At 42.7% G+C, this 15,059-nt stretch overlaps 1 protein-coding gene across 1 annotated transcript in view; it reads right to left on the reverse strand.

Annotated features, from left to right (window-relative positions):
- STON2 (stonin 2) overlaps window positions 1-15,059 on the reverse strand; it is a 53,187-nt gene that overhangs the window by 14,448 nt on the left and 23,680 nt on the right. The window lies entirely within an intron of this gene.

Raw genomic sequence — 15,059 nt, forward strand, 5'->3', positions numbered from 1 at the left:
TGTGTTCAGCAAACAGACTCTTTGTTGTACCCAGTGTGCAAGACTCTGACAGTCCTTGGATGCCTCTGAAACAGCTCTTGGTGAAGCTGTGATCTAGGGATATATGTTAGGATAAGGAAAAACATGGTTTTAACTTGTGTTGTGGAAGCTGTCCTCATCCTCTCTCAGAACAGGGCACCTTTGAGTGCTATTTTCTTAGTCTCAGGCTCTGCCAATACACTTCCTAGAAAACTGTACCACAGTGCGCTATTTCAATTCCAGCTCTTTCCAGGATTGTTGTAGTGGTAATAAGGTGTTTTCCAAAATGAGCACAAATTCTCAGTGTTAAGAAATGTAATGATCTTCTTCCCATTTTTTTCCTACTGAGCTAATGAATCAGAATGCTCTAAAAAATGAGCTGCCAGCATGAAATTAAACTCTGTAACTGCACCACGTTTGTTCTACATGACACAGCAGTGCTGGCATTTGTGCTTTTTGCTTCTCCCATAAATCCCATGTTTTACACAAGTCACTGTTCTTCAGTACAAGCAAGAAGTAAATGCAAAATGTAGCACTGTGGTATAGCTGTACACCTGTGATTTGAGTGTAATTTACAGCAACAACACCACCAAACTATTTTAAGTAATTATTTAAATTGCCACCAGTTCCCAAAAAAGGTGAGCTTGATTTCCATTCTGCCTCAACCATAACAGACAATTTGAATTTTTATTTCAGCTACAATTTAGAATATGAAATAGGGAATAATCATGCTAGCTGAAGTGCTGCCATGAGCTCATTATAATCTCTTGGCTAACTTGATATTCTAGTCCTCTCATTCCAGCAAGTTTACCCAACCTTCTGATCTAAGGACAAAACACATCAACCAAGTTCTAAGGGTTATTACAATTGAAAATTATATACAAAGGTGAATGATACCAATTTATTTTTCAAGCCACAGCAATACAAAGCAATAACAAGAACAGACAGCTTTTAAAGACTACCCATGCATTGCAAAACTGTTGAAAAGGACAGTCTTCGACATACTACCTTTAAGGACCCTAGAAGCTTTTGTTGACTTTTTCCATTGATGTTTTGACTTTTTCTATCAATTATCTTTCTACACAGAAGTCTGTGTTTATGGGAAAGAAGGACTACTGCATTTCAGGCGTTCGTGCTTACAGTGCTTCACTGCCCAGAATTATTCACCTGGTGTCCCCTCCAGTCACACCACCCCTTGCTACTTGGAGAAGGAAAAGAGCATCTTCCCAACAAACAAGACTGAACTAACCATTAAGACACTGGTTTCATAGCACCAGAACAGCAGTAGTTGCAGTTGTAAGCCTCACTGCACTATGCAGGAAGCTATCAATCATTTTCCTCTTCTCTGTTTATCTTTATTCAACTGGAGAAACTAATTAATTAAATCAGAGCCTTTTCACTCTTCCTTGAATAAAGAAAATGTTCAAGAGAACAAAATTAGTTTGTAAGGAACTTTCTTGAGTGATTTAATTTAAAACACTCAGTATTTTTATTGTGTTATGTTTATTGAGTAGTTAGAACTCTGGTTCATAAAAAAAATTCAGTACCATCAGTGCGTCAGATATGGTATAGAATAACTGAAAAAATATTTCAACAATTCATAGTCTGTGTACAGTGAACTCCCCTTTCTCTTGTACAGATCTTGGCTGCAACTACAGTTTTATAGAAGTTCCTTATGTGTTCTGCAGTGTGTATTATGCAGTGCCCTAAGAAATCAGAATGTGTCTGGCTAGTCTTAAAAAACCCCAAGAATCTGTAACATATTGTGTACAAAACTGATAAATTAGATTTGTGCAGAAAATATCCATATTCAGAAAATGCTTTTCTGAATATGGATCACTGCTTGCTTTTTAGCCTGCAAACACTTAGAAGTTAGTGTACTAATATTCTTAGACAGAATTACAGTCAAGAACAAGCACACAGCCTATCCAAAAATCACCAGCAAAGAGAGATATACAGCTTTGAAATGTAAGTGCCTGTGTCTCCAACTCATACCAATTTATCATTTGAACAGTAGACTCCAAATTCATGTAAGTGTACTCCAGCAGCTCATGAAAATAATGGACAACGTTGTTAGTGTCTTGAATAAACTGTTACATCTTTACATCAAGCAGTAATTACATGTAAGAGGCAGTTACTTTTAAAGGGAATAAAATTCTCCTACTCATAGCTAGAAACATTTCATACTCCAAGTAAAAGCACTGCTCATCACTTAAACATAGATTTCTTTGTTGTTTTTTTTTCCAGTAAGTATGGCTACTCTAAAAAGAAATTGAGGTAAACACTTTTTGTTCTCTTTATATATTGAAAGAGTGGACTTCTTCTCTCATATAACACAATGGTAGTGAATGGGTCCCAGAGCTACTATAGAAAAAGAGGTTGTTTGATTTAGCCCATTTGAGAGCCACAGATCAGGAAAGCTCCTGAAGATCAGTTCATGTGTTTCCATTAGCTGGCCAGAAGGTGGTACATTAACACTAATATAATTGTAAGAAGTGTTCAAGATTTTTACAAGATTTAGACAACACTATTCCTGTTCAAAGAATTCACACGCTCCATGTGACATCATACTATTTGCTTATAATTAAATCCAAGTTGTGAACAGATCTCACCTAAGTGGTGGAGAAAAGATCAAACCTCCTTCTACCTGAGAACTTATTTCTATTAAACAAACAGGTATATTCATAAAGTAATTGTCTTAGCAAGTAAGCATGCCTCCATGATTCATCACAAAGCACCTTCATTTCTACCCCTGAAGACATGGCACAGATATGACTGACATATTTTTCCCACTATGTCATCTAACTGAGCTCTCAGCAAGGTGTGCTCAGCCCAGAGATTACCAAGACAGTGACTACACCCTAGACTTAGTCATTGCTACTGCCACGGGAATACTTACACTCCCAGTCTGGGTAGGCAAGGCAAAGCCTGTGTGTGAAGGGGCAGAGCAGAGCTGGAAAACACCAAATGAACCTGTTTCAGCAGAGAGATCAATAAGAGAATTCTGCAGAAGAATGAATCACACTACTTCATCTTTCAAGGAGCAAAGAAGAAGAAGACATGCACAACATTTTTCAAAAGCGGTTCCTTTAAAGGTACTTTGGCAAAGACAAATGAAGGCAGTTTTCCTCAATGTACTTTGGACTTTGCTTCTCTCCACAGATGTCTGCCTCCCTCTCTGATTTTAATCCACAGTACATACAACATATCCTTCAATAGTGGAGCTGCCACTGAGATGAGACTATTGACCTCATGAAGAAATTAGAGTGAATAAGGAAACAGAAATGTGTCTGCAAGCCCAGGATGCTTCATGAAATTGGTATCTGGCAAGAAGGATAAATCTGCAGCCAGCCCTATAGATGCAAAGATAATCCCACTCCATCTTGGAAGAGCTCCATTGAACAAGCTCTATTTTGCAAAAGGCAATCACTTAAACCTCTCACACACAGACAAAACATTACTTCATTATGCCATAACTTTTCAAGCAATATATGGTGAACCAGTAACAAAATACAAAGGTTTGCAGACCTTGTTAGTTTTGCCTTGGGTACCTGAGGTAATACCACAGGGAACAAGTCTCTCATGTGCAGTGCCAGACTGCAGGTGGAAACGTGCCAGCTACTGCATCTCCTCAGAATCTGGGGTCCCACTGATCAGCATAACCTTTGACAGCAAAGCAACACACTATGGCCTCGTGCCTTGAGTTATGGATTCAAATGGCTGCTGCAGTACTGCACAGGTGTGGGGTCTGGCCCTGCTGAATAAATGTGAGAAATGTTCCCATAGCTATAGGAAAATCCAAGGCAGGAGACCATCGTGTGTGTTAAGTGGCTGAAGCACTCTGGGTTTGCTATTGCCAGTCCGTCAGTGCAGAAACTGTACTGGCAGTGACCACAAATGGTAACATCAGCTGATGACAACTTGGTAGTCAATGCAAAATAACTGGTTCTCTGATTCCTAGGTGGACACTTCATGCATGGCTGAAACCAGTGTCACCCCAGCTATCTGCTCAGTCTTGTGCTGATTCTTTAGCATAAAAAGACAAGTCAATACACAGGGATGTTGAATAAGCCTGTACCACTGCTCACAAAAATAAACATTGCACATCATTTAGAAAGAGACAAGATATTTTACATCTTCAAAAACACTACTGCAAACACTACTGGCTCCTCACAACATTTAAAAATAGTAGCAATAACTTCCTCATGCCTATGCCCAAGGCATTTCCCAGGATCAAGTTTTATATCATATCAAGTCAGCAGCTCACATCCTGTCTGCCAGATTTGTCTGCATATCTCAGGTCATGTGGTCAAGAGGTAATCTCATATTTATACACTACCTTCACCCAGAGCACTATCAAAATGATTTACAAGTTTGTCACTTCTGATATTTAAAACAAACCCAAAGACCCATTTAGAAATTTCTAATGGAAGATTCTGTGGAAACTTCAATTTCAGTCATGTATTTTAATAATTCAGTTGCCTGGTGAACTGTGGAGAAAAATGTGTTTCATAGACAACACAGGTGACATATAGCTATAAATTACAGAAGATAGCAGTGCTCATCTTTTGCCTAATGCAAATACTTTTCATGCCTGTAGCTTGTTATGCAAACATTTTCTGTTTAAAATGCAGACAAGGCCATGTAACTGCATGAGAGTAGACAGTTTGGCCAGTTCTTCTTGCCTCAAGGCAGATGTGAGCTCCAGGCTACAGGGAAGTTTTATGAGCTAACAGGTGAGGTGCTCAGTGAAAAGGTGAGAAAAGCTGTAACAAAGCCACGTGTGTCTTAATTTGTTGGGTTTTTTTTATTTTTTGGAGGGATTTTTGACACCTAACACAAAGGACTGAAGGTAACTGGTGAGAAATTGTGTGATAAAACAAAAAGGACATGATCTACATGCAATGCCTGACCCACATAGATATCACTGAAGATGAACCTGCCAGTTCAACACCCATCCACACCCTCAATAAAAAACAGTAATTAAAGGTGCCTGAGAAGCAGGATGATACAAAGAATATGACACGGGAAGGGGCAGCAAAAGTCTTAGGTGCTAATCTGAACCATGTGACTGTCTAAGTGACCATCAGCTAGCAATTTACAGCCTCTGCTCCACAAGTTTTCTCTCTGTAGCAAAACAAAAATACTGATGTAACGGGAAGTGTTAATGGTTTTTGTCATGTGTGTTTGATAAATAGGCTATCATAAGTCATGTGAAAGCCTGTGGGTTTTATAGAAACCATAAAGGATAAAGGGAACAAGCAAGGAAGCTCCTGCAGGGAATAAAACAATTTTAGAGAGTAGAAGATGTGGCCTTTGGCTGAGCAAAAGTTATGTGTGTTCAAGCTCTTTGTGCACTGGCCATTGCAAGCAAGTGTATCTGGATGAAAACAAAGAGAAAGGTGGAGAGACTGGAGTAAACAGCTAAGGCTCAATGCTTACATACTGGACTGGCTGTGAACTGCAAGGAGAAAAGCTGGGCTTTTGCTTCATCCTGTTTGCCCCTCCCACAGGCTAAGAAACAAGGTACTGTCCACACTATTAAGAGGTAAGGAGGATTCTACCAAAAAATACTGGAGGCAAGTGAAAAAGGGTTACCAAGACCTTGGAAAGAAAATGCTTGCAGTAATAGATTGTGAAACATGCTTCTTACAGTGAGATAGGCACTACTTTATTTGGTTATTGCTCTGTTATTGTCTTCAAAATTCATACTGGGCTGTTGCTAAGGTGGTTACAGGGTTGAGTCAGGATGCTGCACTGCTGGTTTTCACCTCTTGAGGCCTTTTAAAGATGTGTTTTGGATATATGTTGAGCACGACAATTCAGAGACAGAACACAGTAGGAAGAAATATTCCCACTGGTGGTAACCTAACTCCAGCCTCCTTTATAGTGACACTGATCTCAGTTTTTGCCCATTCAAAAAAAAGTGATGCTGCAGGGGTTGTCTTGGAGAGTGTTATGAAAAGCACAGCTGCGCTGTCACAGTTTGTGCTTGCCCTGCCAGTCTGATGAGCACAACAACTTCAGCCAACTCTGGAAAATAACAGAGTTGACCCAGCTCACCCATTGTATACATATAACAAAAGGACTCCCAAAGAGGGTAGAAGACAGAAAACTTTCTAGCTTGTTCATCCAAATACATTTTAATTAATTGTCCTGCTACACAGCCCTCTACCCAAGTCTGAGAGTCTTGTTATCATGCTCTGGTGTTATCAGCATGTCATCTCCTCAGGCAGCTGTCCACCAGCCTGGGAGGCTGCTATGACAGACTGGCTTGTTTTACGATATATTGCTGTGATTGATGAGGCCATTCCCCCTTTCCTACACTCATCTGCTCCAGGCCTGAGACTCCCTTAGCACAACCAGTCCAGGCTCCCACCATAAAACCCCAGCTGTTGTGGAGCTATTCACAATTGCAGGAAATCAACAGAACCAAATACTGGGCTGTTGCCTATCTTATGTCATTTGGAGTTTTGTTTTTCCTTTTTGTATGTATGTGTGTAGCTGCCACGGTACACAGGATTATTCAGGGTCACTCCACAGAGGCAGCCAAACAGAAATGATCCAACAAGCAATTTCTTCCTCCCTCCCTTGGACCATGTTGGTGTGATTACAGAGAACAGAAAGGCATGGGACTCTGTTAAGTGTAAAAGTTTGAGCAAAAATGACCCACACAAGAAGAATGAAAAGATGTAACTCATTATGTTATCACAGCACTGTGGGGAGAAGTGAAGAAGAAACCTATATTTCAGTCCTCTGTACTGATTTTAAATTCCCATCTTTCCATCTTTAAAAGGCATCTTCAATCCAAGCTATAATTCTGGCTGGAGGCAAAACACAAGGTGCAAATTTCTAAATGCTAGTCCCACATAACTTCTCAGACAACTGATTTATTTTATAATTTTTAAGTTTTAGCAACACTCATCACTACCTAGTCTTAGCTATGCGCCCTATTTCATCCCCAAATGATGCTCACCATTCATTTGTTGGGAATGCAGAGAGGGGAGGAAAGGAACAGAGAATCCTGAAAATTTTTGTCCTGAGGCACCAGAAGCAGGAATTAGGCAGGGTACTAGGACTGAATAGGGTGGAGCTCTCGGTGTCAGGACAATCCCTGTACAAAATACACCACAGAAAGCTAAATGGAAATAGACTTCTACATTCTGGAAATGTGGAAGGGACCTAACAGATCTCTACAGGGTACAGGACAAGATTAGGGAGGGAAAAAAAAAAGGTACGGACAGTGTGACAGGAAGCCTCACTGCCTCTATCACCAAACTGCGTGGCTGGTTTGGTGGCAGCGCTGGAGAGACAAGAGCTGAGCACAGAATGTGACCAATGTGAAGGAAAACAACAGGGCCCCCACAGCTGCTGTGCCCTGTAAACAAAGCTCAGCTTTCTGAAGGGCCATGTGAGATTTTGCAGAAGAGTCCTGAAAAAACTGAGGTCTGCCCAAAGGAAACAACAGGGATTAGAGAAACGAGGAACATGGGATAATAAGATGAGGACTTCACTTAGCTTAAACAAAAGGTACTCAGGTTACAAAACATGTATTTTAATGTACTCCTACAAAAAGATCAAATGAACATTCAAGAAATAAACGGGCAACACTTAATGTGTAACCAAAATACCCAAAAGCAGTATCTTACACAGTGGCACTGACTCATGGAGGAAATTGACAGGAGCTATCTAAGAAGAACAACATTATTGCTGTGGACAAGAATGACTGCTCGGTTCACTGATGAGCATTCTATTCTACCATTTCAAGAACTAATCATGTTGTAGGAGAAGAGATTTTTTTTCGTCATGAGATAATGCTGCAAAATTGTTTCAGTATGTTATGAAAATGGGGGTGAGAGAAATTTTTTTCATCCACTGGTCTATCTGGATAAAGGACTTCTATAAAATGTCAGAAATAGCTGTCCGATGAGAAAGTATCACCAGCAGACTTCCACTAGGTTAACAAGTCTGGAAGAAATATCTAAATTCATTTAGGAATGTAATGTATTCTGATCTTTTGCACTGCATCTCTTCAGTTTGCAGATTTGTACCACTCATCTAGGTCACATCAAGGTCAAATGGCAGAAACAAAAAGGCCAGTCATGTGGACAAGGACAGGCAGCCCATGGAAAGGTTTGAATTTAACTTCTCACATGGAATGGCATTTCTTGTAAGCTTTGTTCAGAAACACACATATGAGTACTTGAAGTCATGAAGGAGAATTCTGCCTTCCCACTGGCTTCAGGAAAGCATGTTTCTGCTTGAGACAAGAAAAGAGAATGTACTGGGAGTGTGTTTATTTGAACCACAATTTTAATGCTCTAGAAATGCTGACAACTTGCAAGATTAAATCCTGTATTTACTAACTCAGCAGTATCCTCCCCCCTAAATTTCTCCATCAACACCACATCACAACATAAGGGGGAAACTCTAGAAAACAAGGTATCTATTGACACTTGGCAAATCTGCACTTGAGTTCTCTGAGCTGGATCTAAACAAAACTATTTATTGGGATTAACTCTCATAATTTTGGATATGAAAAGTGGTTCACCCATAAAGCAAACTGAAACCCAGATCTCTCATTAGATGATGTGAACAGTTGTCAGCTGGCAGCAGCCTGACTGTGCAGGGGTAAAAACCATGCCACAGTCCCGTGGGTGAGCCAGTCTCCTTGTGAATAGTTTCAGGATGCATCAGGAAGCAATTACCAAATCCCAACAAAACCTACTTATGACCCCTTTCCTTCATCACCAACTATCACTTAGAGAAGCCAGAATTATTTTTCTCCTCTCTCCCCTACAGTTAAAACACAAATTAAGGGGATTTTCTTTTTTCCCTTTAAACTTTTAGCCCTGCTCAATCTCTTAGTGCCGAGCCTTTTGTCTTCGGGGAGAGGCTATTTCGCTGGAAGCCGATGGAAAGACCACTGTCCGGCAGACAATGGAGCTGTCTGCAGAGCAGGCGCTTCGGAGCGGAGAGCGGGGCGCCTGAGCCAGAGGCATTCCCGGCCTGTTGCCATAGCAGCGGGGCGAGCGGCCTGCCCTCCCCGCCGGCCTGCGGGGAGCCCGGGGCTGGGTGTTCGTGCCGGGCCCGGGTGTTCGTGCCGGGCCCGCGGAGCGCAGGGCAGGAGCCCGGGGCTGGGTGTTCGTGCCGGGCCCGGGTGTTCGTGCCGGGCCCGCGGAGCGCAGGGCAGGAGCCCGGGGCTGGGTGTCGGTGCCGGGCCCGCGGAGCGCAGGGCTGGAGCCCGGGACTGGGTGCCCAAGCCGGGCCCGTGCGCGGAGCCCGGGGCTGGGTGTCCGTGCGGGTCCCGCTGAGGGCAGGGCAAGGCCGGGGCTGGGTGTCCTTGCCGGGTCCCGCAGAGGGCAGGGCTGGGCAGTACCGGGGTGCGCGGCGCTCACTGCGGGCTGGTCTTCGCCACAGGCTGCTCCACAGGACCGGCTTGTACAGACAAGCCTGGGCGCTAATTACAGAATTTGAACTAGATCAAAATCAGCCCTGGCTGATCAAGGATGTTGAGTGGACGGTTTGCAATTTCAACCAATTTTACATATTTTATCTGCTTCTCCAGCAAAGCAGGCAACAGTGGGAACCATTAGAAAGTCATTAAATGGAAGTGGCAACACTTTCCCAACACAAAGAATAAATACAGATAGCATTGGTCACATTATCCTCTGTAAAGGTAGGGTATAGTTGAACAAGACAGCAGCTACTGGAATTCTATATGCTTTCCCCAACTTTTGGCTCTCAGCATTGAGTCTCTGTATGTACATGTAGCTCTAGAGTACGCAGATTTTTATAATCCACACCTGAGTCTCACTGTCCAAACTGAAAAGTTCTGGTTGCTTTTGTGATAGGTAAGACCCTTTTCTCAATGATCTTTGATGGGGAAAAAAAAAAGAAAAAAAGATCTATTGTTATCCTATTTCCTTTCTTACCTTCTTATTTCCCTTCTTATTTACTGTCATGCTTGGGTACAGACATTGAGGAAATAACGTCAAGCAGACAGCGCAATTCCCTTTTCAGCCAAGACCAGCTTTACTTTTGATTTGGTTGGAAGAACAAGGATCCTGCCTGCGGCAGCTATCCACTCCAGCAGTTTGTAAACTATAAGTTTTATGTAAGTACACAAAAGTCTGAGTGTTTCTTCATTGTCTTTTTGACCTGCAAAGCGGGCTGAAAATCTCTTGAGAACAGGAGCTCTCACAAGAGTGTATGCACTTCAGGTCAGGACAGAGTCTCCTGGATCAGCATTCCTGACAGCATTTCAGTGATTCTCTCTTGGTCCCAGCTGGAACCTGTACATGCTGAGGCAGCTGCAAGACAGACAATAAGCTCAACTGAACAGCTTCCAGCTTCAGTAGAGCTCTGGAGTTCAGCTTAAATTTGGGAAGGAGAAAGTTCAGGTTGGTTCTTTTCATTTACATTCCTTCATTCATTTCCTAACAAGGGACCACCTGGAAAGGGGTATTGCCCTGTCTGCCCATGGATGGCCAGATGCCAACAGATTACACTGCTGAGTGAATATATTCCTCAGATGTCTGCACTTGCACGATGCAGCAGATAAAAGATATGTAAAGCAGACCTCCTATATTCTGCAAGCAGCAATTCTGCTGAAATGGCAAAAGGGAGCCTTTCTTGCTACACTGAGCCAGTAGGAGACACTTTTAGATGGAAGTAATTTTGTACACCTCATTTAATGCTGACTGTAAAGGTGTTTTACCATAAATGGTGTGTTCAGTAGTATGTACTTAGGGGTAATGTGCGTGGGTTTCCCTCAGGTAAAGAGGGTCAGAGAGAAGTAGGCAACATCATGGGATGGATGGCACCTTTGGAAGCAGTGATTCTGGAGAAGATGTGGATGATTATCATCTCTGATGTGATCTTGAGACTAAAAGAACCAATATAATAGGATTTAGGAAGAGAAAAACATGAAGGGGATGGGAAATAATTTCACTTGTATGATTCCTGGTGGAACCTGATCTTTTGTCTAGAATTCAAAAAACAGAAAAATTGAGAACTGTTCAGAAAAGATTCACAACAATATAAAGGAATAAAAACCCTACCACACACCAAAAGACAAAAGCTCAACCTATTTAATTGGCTCTACAGGAGATTCAGGAACAATCAGTCTGTAAGCACCTACACAGAAAATGATAAAAGAAAAACTGCTGTGATCTAATAAGTGATATGTGGTAGTTGGTAGGCAACATGGAGAAACTGAAATTAAAAACCATGCAGAGGCAATTAACCACGGAACTGATTTACAAAAAAGCCTCTTCAGTGAAGTCACAGGAGTGCTTTAGGCAAGTGAGATTATTCTAGTTCTCACAGGAACTAAGTCAGGGATGTGCTATGGTTTCTGATATGCAAAAGCTCCAGCTAGATGATCACTTTAAAGCTTCTTGACCTTTTAATCTGCATGGGAAAAAATATAGCAATGGTTATTTAAGCACCTCCATCTCACTCCCCTGTTGTGTGATCAATTTCAAACCAGCTGAATGAATTTTAGTGCTGCTTCCTCACAGAAAAATATTAATAAAACTAAATTAGATGTGGAGAGCTGGTGTCAAATTGAGCTTGGAACTGGCAGTGAAGAGTGAAAAATTCAAGTACAAAGAAAGCCAGACCAATATTCAGAAGGCCAAATAGAAACATCTGTGAGGATGTCCTCACACAACCTGCTTCCAAAGTGCTCAAGACATACATGATCCTACACATGATACTGTAGTACTAAATGATGTTGAAAATAACAGATGAAATAAAATGGTTTACATGTGACTGTCCTTTCTTATAGAGTACAACTTAGCTGAAATTTGCTTTTTTGCACTTCAAAACTCGGTTCCTGATGTACACTTTTGTGTAAATCCAGCTGCTTACTCCTGCATGCATGAGGGCAATGCGCTGCTTGTGCTTTCAACAAATACCGAGGCACTGAAATCCCCTAACAATGCAGCCTTGACGAATCTGAATTGCTCACTCACCCACTGAAATTCTATACAGAACAACCCAGAGCTGTTAAGCTCACAGCAAAACCTGCTTCCAAACCTTCCCTTTCTGGAACATCTCAGTGGGCACAGACACAAATTTCCATGATAACTTCAACAATATTTGGAGAAAATATAGCTCTTTTCGTATGTTTCATTTTATCTTCTACTACAGAGAAACAGCCAACTTTTCCTCCGTCTGATCAGAAGAGAAATAACATCCCACGAAAGTTCACGAACCAAACACCCTCCTCCCCCACATCCTCCTCGGCTCTACAACACGGTGCGCTCCTACCAGCGCAGTGCGCGCTGTGAATACAGCACGGGGGGAAATCAAATGCCGATTTAGCTGCATACATAAAACATACAATTCTCTCTTCAATCACTCGTTGATAAGGGACGAAACGTCAACTCTCTGCCTCATCCTATCAGTAGTGCTCACAGCACCAAACTCTGCCTGTAAATAAAACTTTCCCAAGTCAATAACACCGTGTTGGAGGTTCCCTTGGACTTCATGGGCTGGAGATGTTTCCCCAATCTCTTTTCTCTGCAGTATCAGCCATCCCTCCGCCTGCCCAGGCGCGCACCGGCCGCGCCGCTGCAGTACCTTCCTTCTAAAAGAAGTTTATGCGCCGCTCCTCCTCCTGCTCCCACCGAAGCAAAAGCACTAACCCGAGGCGGCCGAGAAGAAGGGCTCGGTGCTGGTGGCTGCACTCGGCGGGCTCGGGTCGCTCGGAGGCTGGCGGTCCCCGCCGTGCAGCGGAGGAAGGCGCCCGCGCCCTGCCCGCCCCGGCTCGGCTCGGCTCGGCTCAGCGCGCCCCGCGCCGGTCCGCCCGCTGGGCAGGGCGGGGAGGTGGGGAATGTGCAGGTTGGGGGCAGGTCTGGCACACCCCGAAAAGCCGGAGGTGGGAGACGGACGGGGATCAACCGATCAACCGGCAAAACGGGATCGAAACTTCACGTTAAACTCCGCCCAACAAAACCCCCGAAGTTTTGGGTTTGCTTCAGTAATAAAGTTGCCTTTTTTTTTTTTTTTTTTTTTTTTTTTTTCCGAAACTAAACCAAACTGCCAAACATTTCAGCTCATCACCTTGCAGAAATGCAGCAGGCTGCTCCCCGTGTCAGCAGCGGAACCATTGTGTCCCGTTAACTCTTCCATCACCAGCTGGGATTTCCTTTTGTCCTCTCAGGTGAAACTGTTTTGGATTTACTCCAGGCTGGGTAAAGATAGAGATAACTTTCAAATGCAAAGCACGTATCACATTTTAAAGAACTCAGTCAGCCAGTCATTTCTAATCTCCTTGGAAACATTTCCCTATGTTTTTCAGTCATAGACATGAGTCTCTCTCAAACTAAGAGACCGAAATTTGAGGGTGGTTTTTGATCATTGGAAGGATATGAGATTCCAGTGCAATCTTACAGATGGAAAACGGAAGGAATGAACCACCTGTTTTTAAACACCAAGCAAGACAAATTTATGACATCAATAACAGGATATGTCCATTTCTGATAGCAGGAATTAGACTTAATGATCCAGGAAGTTCTTGCCAGCTCTTGCCATAAAAGGAAGGCGAAGGAGACCCAACCTACATACCAAACAGCCAGGTCCACCAACACAGAGTGCTCCACCTGCCAAACACACTTCTAGGTGTTCCCAAATACCCAGGTTTTAGTCTGTACTTTTTCTTTCCTTGCCCTTACCTCTGCCACAAGCAGTTCAGGTGTAAGACTGAAAACCACTGGAACAATCTGTCAGTGCCTCTGAGAAACAGCTAACATCCTTTTGCTCCTCTGTGACATTCCTTGGGTTATTCAGGTTTTCCTCATTTCTCCATATTGATTACTTTGTAGAAAAAAAATATATGTGATATTTTGACACACTGGGGAAAACAGATTGTATGAAGTCAAAGTTGTCTGGATACTTGGGAAGTAATGCCAAAAAGTACCTAGCATACAGAAAAAGATTTCATTTGCCATTTACTCATTAAATTATATCAGTATGAAAATAATTTTAAGTACATGAAATTACTCACAGAAGGTAAATGGCTTTATGGTTTGAATGGTGGAGTGTGGCAGCATGCAGAACCAAAAACAAGAGGCCAATCTATGACTTCTGGGTGTTGGTACAATGGTGATTGTAAACCAAATGATGAAAGGGGGTGAGGGTAGGTGATGGAATGAGTGTGGTCAGGGACTGCAGGGACAACTGTGTGAGTCTTTCCTGTGGGAAAGGTGCTGTACAGCATGCAGCAAAGCTGGTGCCTGCCAGCCTGCAGAAGAGACAGGGCTGCCTTACTAGAGGGATACGCTTGTGTTGATAGGCAAGGAGTCAGAATCAGGGGTTAGATGCCTTTCCCAAGAAAAAACCCAAAACAACTAGTAAATCAGGAATGGCCACATGCTTCCTTACTTGTGGCAACCCATCTGTCTAGGCCATTGCCAATTTTAGCCTATACTACTCCACTGAAATGAAACAATTAATGGAAGAAGCGGAACATTTGTTTTGTAATCCCCCGGTCTGCCAACCGTGAAACTGTCCCTTATGCAACACCGTCATGCCTCACTTCCCTCCCACACCTTGTTGTAACAACTTCATGTAGCAGACAAGGCGTTCTCTGTCAGTGTAAGAAAAAGCTTCTTTCACAGAGCCTAAAAATTCCCAGGCTTATAGCAAGTTGAGGCTAAAGCAGAATGAGATGGAGAAATTAGCCCAAGGACAAAGTGCTTGAACAAGTACTTTTAAAGGTGTGGGCTTAAACAAACATTCTGGCTGGAAAAGATGAAAACTCAGACCTGCTCTTGTGACTTTCCAGGTGAATAGTGTTCCTTTTCTCATTTTATCCTTTCTCTCCTCAGCCAAGGGAAAACTCTATGTAGATAGTTTTGTTTGCTGTTCTGTCTGTTGCCTCAATCTTTTTGTGCAGAACAGTAATGTAAGATGAGCACGGAGATGAAGTCATCTTTCCCTAGACTCCCTCTTTTGTTTCTTGTTCCCAATTAGGGTCCATAATTAATCTGGCCACCATGACAGAGCACTGCATGGGGTGCTGGGATGTC

This window comes from Ammospiza nelsoni, chromosome 6 (genome assembly GCF_027579445.1).
Source record: "Ammospiza nelsoni isolate bAmmNel1 chromosome 6, bAmmNel1.pri, whole genome shotgun sequence".
NCBI lineage: Eukaryota > Metazoa > Chordata > Aves > Passeriformes > Passerellidae > Ammospiza > Ammospiza nelsoni.